Source organism: Mastomys coucha, unplaced genomic scaffold, assembly GCF_008632895.1.
Source record: "Mastomys coucha isolate ucsf_1 unplaced genomic scaffold, UCSF_Mcou_1 pScaffold19, whole genome shotgun sequence".
In the NCBI taxonomy this organism is placed as follows: Eukaryota; Metazoa; Chordata; class Mammalia; order Rodentia; family Muridae; genus Mastomys; species Mastomys coucha.
In genome coordinates, this window is record NW_022196901.1 from 24,602,640 (window position 1) to 24,608,519 (window position 5,880).

Sequence of the window (5,880 nt, forward strand, 5' to 3'; positions counted from 1 at the left end):
TTCTCTGTGTAGCCCTGGCTGTCCTGGAACTCACTCTGTAGACCAGGCTGGCCTTAAACTTAGAAATCCACCTGTCTCTGCCTCCCAAGTGCTGGGATTAAAGGTGTGTGCCACCATTGCCCGGCGAAAGTGGTTTTCTTAGCAGATGCTTTCCAATAAACTCTGAGCAGGACAAGCTGTCTTTCCCTCCTGTCTTGTACTGTTTAAGAATGCTGTGAGACACAGAGGAGAATCCAGGAAGACTGAGGATCTCAGCTTTAATCCCTCCCTGTACTCCAACTCTAACTTCACCTCAAGCCATCTTCTATGTTCTGGATGGGAGCCATAAGGTCCTTATGCTTTAGCAAAACATCCATAAGTCATTAAAAACAAAACAAAACAAAACCCCAACAAAATCCCTTAGAATATGCTTGAAACTATGGGTGTTCTGAACTAATAGGATGATAGTTTGAACTCATCAAATCCTCCTATGTTAATGTGACTTACAAGATAGTTTTAAAAAGGTCACTTGTATTTCTTTCAACTTTAGGATGGACTAAGAAACAAATATTTTACACTTCTCTTCTTCCCATTTATTTATTCACTTTACATCCTGATTGCAGCCCCCTCTCTCCTTTCCTCCCAGTCCCACCCTTACAAATCCCTCTCTTCATTATTCCTCCCTTCTCCTCAGAGAAGAGGAAGCCACCACTTTGGGTAACAGCCTACCATGGGACATCAATTTGCAACAAGACTAAGCACATCTTCTCCCACTGAGGCCCAACCAGGCAGTCCAGCTAGAGGAAGGGGATTTAATGGCAGACAACAGAGTCAGAGACAATCTCTGCTCCAGTTGTTACAGGGACCCACATGAAACCAAGTAGCACATCTGCTCCAAGTGTGTAATGGGCATAAGGTAAGGACCTGAACACTGTTTGGTTGGTGGTTCAGTTTCTGTGAGCCCCCATGGGCCCAGGTTAGTTGTGCACATATTTTTTGCTTAGTGACTAGGTAGAAGAGTTTCCACGAACCAGCCATTAAGTTCTAAAATATCCATATACAGCTTGGAAATCATTTGTTTTTTTAGCTTTTGTATTTCTAAAATCCTACTTCTATTTAAACATCAACCAGGTAGAACTCTCAGATTTCCTACGGCTACTATTTTTTCATGTTTAATATAGTGTTAAAGTTAGAAAAAGTGGGCTCCACTGTTCCCAGGCAAGCACCTGCATCAAACTGGACATCTATTTCTGCTCCACCTTAAAGTTTCTTTCTTAATTAGGTGATGATCCCTGGTCTCATAGAAGTTATACACAAGAAGGACAGCTGCACCAGTCATGAAACCCAGACCCAGGAGGTATAAGTGCAAGAGTAAATCACACTTCCTGGGCACATAAGTAGCTTTTCAGGGTGAACAAGCATTGCCTGGTGCTGGTACAAGGACGCACATGTGTAGCATTGTTAAGTTCATGTGAACCCTTGTGTCTGGTTTCTTTCTACATGAGGTGAGTGTGCCTTATCTTGTATAAGTCTTCTGTCCTGCTATTCTCTAGAAGATGACATATTGACTACCTTCCAGGAGGCAGCCAATCACAACAACTTGAAACTGACCAACCTAATACTTTCACTTTTATCTTAAATGACAGAATCAAAATCCCAACATACCTTGTGTGATCTAAAAAGATAAAAGATTGAAGTTCTATTAAACATTTACATAATCTCAAGGTCCAGGCAGAGGAAGTTTGAATAAAAATGAAGAAGGTAATTCTAGTTTCCTTGAATAGTTAAAGATTTATGTCTGTTCCCCAAACTCTCTGATGTAATATTACAAAGATTTTCTCAGAAAAATATACTAAGTAGCCAAGGGGATCAGCACAGAGGAAAGACTCAAGCCACAGGAATGGCAGAGCAGCAGGCCAATAGTGGATAAGCCTGTGTGAAAGCTACTCTGAAAGGGAGGGTAAACATGCTCCCACAGCAGTGTTGCTCATAGGAAGGACAGAGGAGGCATGCCTGCATCCATTTCTCCCTGCTCTAGACTGAATGTGAGGAGACCAGCTGCTGAAATCTGTAGCCACTGTGACCTCCCTTCACTGTAAGTCAAGAAAACTGCTTGCTCCCATAAATTGCTTTTTGTTAGGGGATTTTGTTGCAGCAACAGAAATAAAGCTAGTTTACCTGAAGTGCACTGTGGACAATGTTGATAATTATGGTGGATTTACAGGAGAATGTAACCCCATTGTGAGTTGAGAAACATTTATGTATTTTCACAAAGAGAACTCTTGGGAATTCAGAATGTGATCACATCTATAAAAGTTCAATAAATACTAGGGGAAGGAGGATACTGAGTTTGAGGCTCATTATGTTGATTTATTTTTGATTTGAGACAAGGTCTCATTATGCAGCCTGGCTAACATGAAACTCACTATATAGACTAAGCTAGTCTCAAACTCAGTCACCTCTATGCCTCTCAGAATGCTGGGATTAAAGGTGTGCTCTACACCATTCTTTGCTTGAAACCTAATCTTATTTAAAAAAAAAAGGAGGAGGAAGAGGAGGAAAAAACTCACTAGAAAGGCTACAAAACAAAAGTGAGTAACTCTTGAGAAGTTCATAATTTAAAAGACAGAAGTTGGAGGCTGGAGAGATGGCTCGTGGCTAAGAGCACACACTGCCCTTCCAGAGAATCGGAGTTGGCTTCCCAGGATATTGCCTCTGGATGCCTCCAGCAGCTGAACTCAAGTCCACATGCAGGCACACATGTAACACACACACACACACACACACACACACACACACACAAATAAACAGCAGATCTTTTAAAAAAGAAGTTGAAAAGTTGAAAGAGAGAAGAGAGAGAGGTATCGCCTGGTATGTGATACAACCAGAGGTGCTGAGGGCCAATGCAACTTAGTTCATCTCAGGATGATCTAAGCCAAAATGAAAAACAACAGTGCAAGTCTGTAAATGGCTCAGAACTTGGCAACCCCAGGTACTCCTGGTAAGATGGACTATAAAACTTATAAAAGGGCTGGAAGACAATTGAGCAGCAAGCTTTCAGCACCTCCCTGATCCACGGCTTTTCTTCTCCCGCCCTATAGAAAGGAGGAGGCACCCCAGTTCCTGATGCCCCAAACATTGATGATTTTGGCCAGAGATAAGAAACTTTTTTGGGGTGGGGTAGGGTCAGATTAGTTCAAAACAAAAGATCAAAGAATAAGAATTTCCTTAGCTTCATTTCAATTCAAAGTCCACAAGCATGGGCTGAGGGTGTGTGGCAGAGTACTTGACTACAGAATTCTAGGTTTGATCTCTAGCACTGAGGTAGGGGAAACAGACAAAAAAAAAAAAAAAAAAAAAAAAAAAAAAAAGCCCCATTTACTAGTTCAGGGCTTCCAATCTATTTATACTTCTGTAATTCTTGACAGACACCAAGGATTAGCAGATCTCTAAAGAAAGTTTCAAACAAGCAAACAAACAATGCAAAACAAAACAGATAAGTTCAGCTTGGATGTGACAAATATATAGTGACTAGAAGTGAGTGAAGGGACGGAGAGAGAGAGAGAGAGAGAGTTCTATGGCTTTGAATATGAATAAGGAATATAAGTAGCAACATATGAGGTATCTAAAAAGAGAGATTAGGGACTGATAAAGACTTGGTAATAATGGTAATGATCCTCAAGAAGGATCAGAAAATGAAGCCTAAGTATTGCAGAAACAGGAGCAAAATAATGAAAATACAAGGCAAGAAGATAGACAGTAAGTGTAGGAATTCTAATATTTCCAACAAAAATTTCAGGAGGTGGTCACAGAAAACAAAGGGGCAGGAATCATCAGTATGATGATGCAAGGCTATTTCTCAGCAATGAAAAGTTAGATTCTAAGTTTTCTAAAGAGTCCACTGAGGATATCAAACAATGTGGTGTGAGAACAAATGCTTGCTCAAAACACATTATGATGAAAGTTCAATACACTGTGGACAATAGTAGTCTCTATCAAGACAAGAGGTTTAAGCAAAAGAGAGGAAGAGGAATGAACTAGAGAGGAAACTGTAGGTGACCCTGAGCTAAAGGGAAGGTATTGGCTCTCCAACAGCCTGGGGAATGCTCCCTCTGGGAAGAGTGGTGAGAAGAGCAACAACTGAAGAGGGAGACAGAGAAGGGAATAATAATGGCAGCCGACCCCAAGACTCTTAGAAGGTGTCTACTAAAAAAAGACAAAGAAAGCAAAGCAAATGGGGGGGGTAGGGCAGGGAGAGAAGAAGAAATAACCACAGTTAGAAGGTGTCTACTAAAAAAAAAAAGACAAAGAGAACTAAGCAAATGGGGGTGGGGCAGGCCAGGGGGAGAAGAAGAAATAACCACAGACCAAAATATTCAGCTGGATTGTATTTGCATAGACAAGGTGCCTCATACAATTTATTCCATACAAAAATATCTGAAAGGCTAGGACATGGTGATACAGAGGCTGGTATAGAGAGATGGTATAGATTATTATGATAGCTGGGCATTATAGTTCAGCCTTTAATCCCAACACTGGAGAGGCAGGGGCAGGCAGATCTCTGTGAGTTTGAAGCCAGACTCATTTACAAAGTGAGTTCTAGGACAGCCAGGGATACACAGAGAAATTGTGTATTGAAAAACAAAACAAACAAAACAGAAGAGAGAAAGACAGATAGACAGAAAGAGATATATGATTATGCCTAAAAATCACAATTCCACAGAACATAATATAAACTGAGTGGGAGTTTTATTGTCTCTGGTAGAAATCACTGTGACTCTTTAAAAACATGTTATCCACAGACTGGGGAGCATTAGAACCTGAGTTTGAATCCATACAATAAAAAGCTAAGCATTGCAATACATGTGCCCAGTAATTTTAGCTTTAGGTAGGCAGAGACAGAAGCATCCTTGGAGCTGGGATTGGCCAGTTAGAGTGACCAGCTAGTCTAGTCAAATCAGTGAGAGATCCTGTCTCAAAAAATACAGTAGAGGCTAAAACACAATTTCATCTTCTGATCTCAACATGCACACATGCATGTGTGCATGTGTGCACACATACACACACATACCCGTATGTGTGTGCTTGTGCACACATACAAACATGTACATATAACCAAACATACATAAATAAGTAAAATAAAAAACCCACATGATATAAATAAATAAAATAAAAAAAAAACCCTGCATGGTACCCCAGAACTGCTGTATAAGTATGATATTAACAACTTTCTGGATCTCTTTTCAGAGTTGGATTCTGATAACTGATCATCTAATCCACTGCTCTTAGTCAAGTAGCACCCATAAGAGTGAGAAACTTTCATCCCACTTCTAGGCTAGAACTGTATCTCTAAACCATGTCATTTAGACTCAGTAGTCACTCACTGAGTATTTTTCATGCACGGCAGTGGGCTTGATGCTGCTGACATCATAAAAGAATTTTAAGATGTGTCTCTTACTCTCAGAAGACTTCTAATCAGGTTGTGGTGAATGAAATGAAACTATCAGAGACAGGAAACATGAGGGACGGTACAATAATGGGACACATTTCTTCTTTCTCCAGTTGAGCTTTCTATGCTCTCTCAGTCTTCCATTTTGAATTACAGTCCCTTAAAGATAAGGAAATGCCCATCCCATGTTCCATGACAATGGAGAGTTATTCTGATTGTTTTCGCCATGTCAGGTTCCAGATCACAATTAAGTGTCAATCAATCTATCACCAGTAAATGCCAGTCATTTTACCCCGTCAAGAATGCCTCCCTCTCCCATCTTCAAGTATCTTTGAGGAGGAACTACTTCCTCCCTTCCTCCCTTCCTTCCTTCCTCCCTTCCTCCTTTTCTTTTTTTCTTTCTTTCTTTCTTTCTTTCTTTCTTTCTTTCTTTCTTTCTTTCTTTCTTTCTT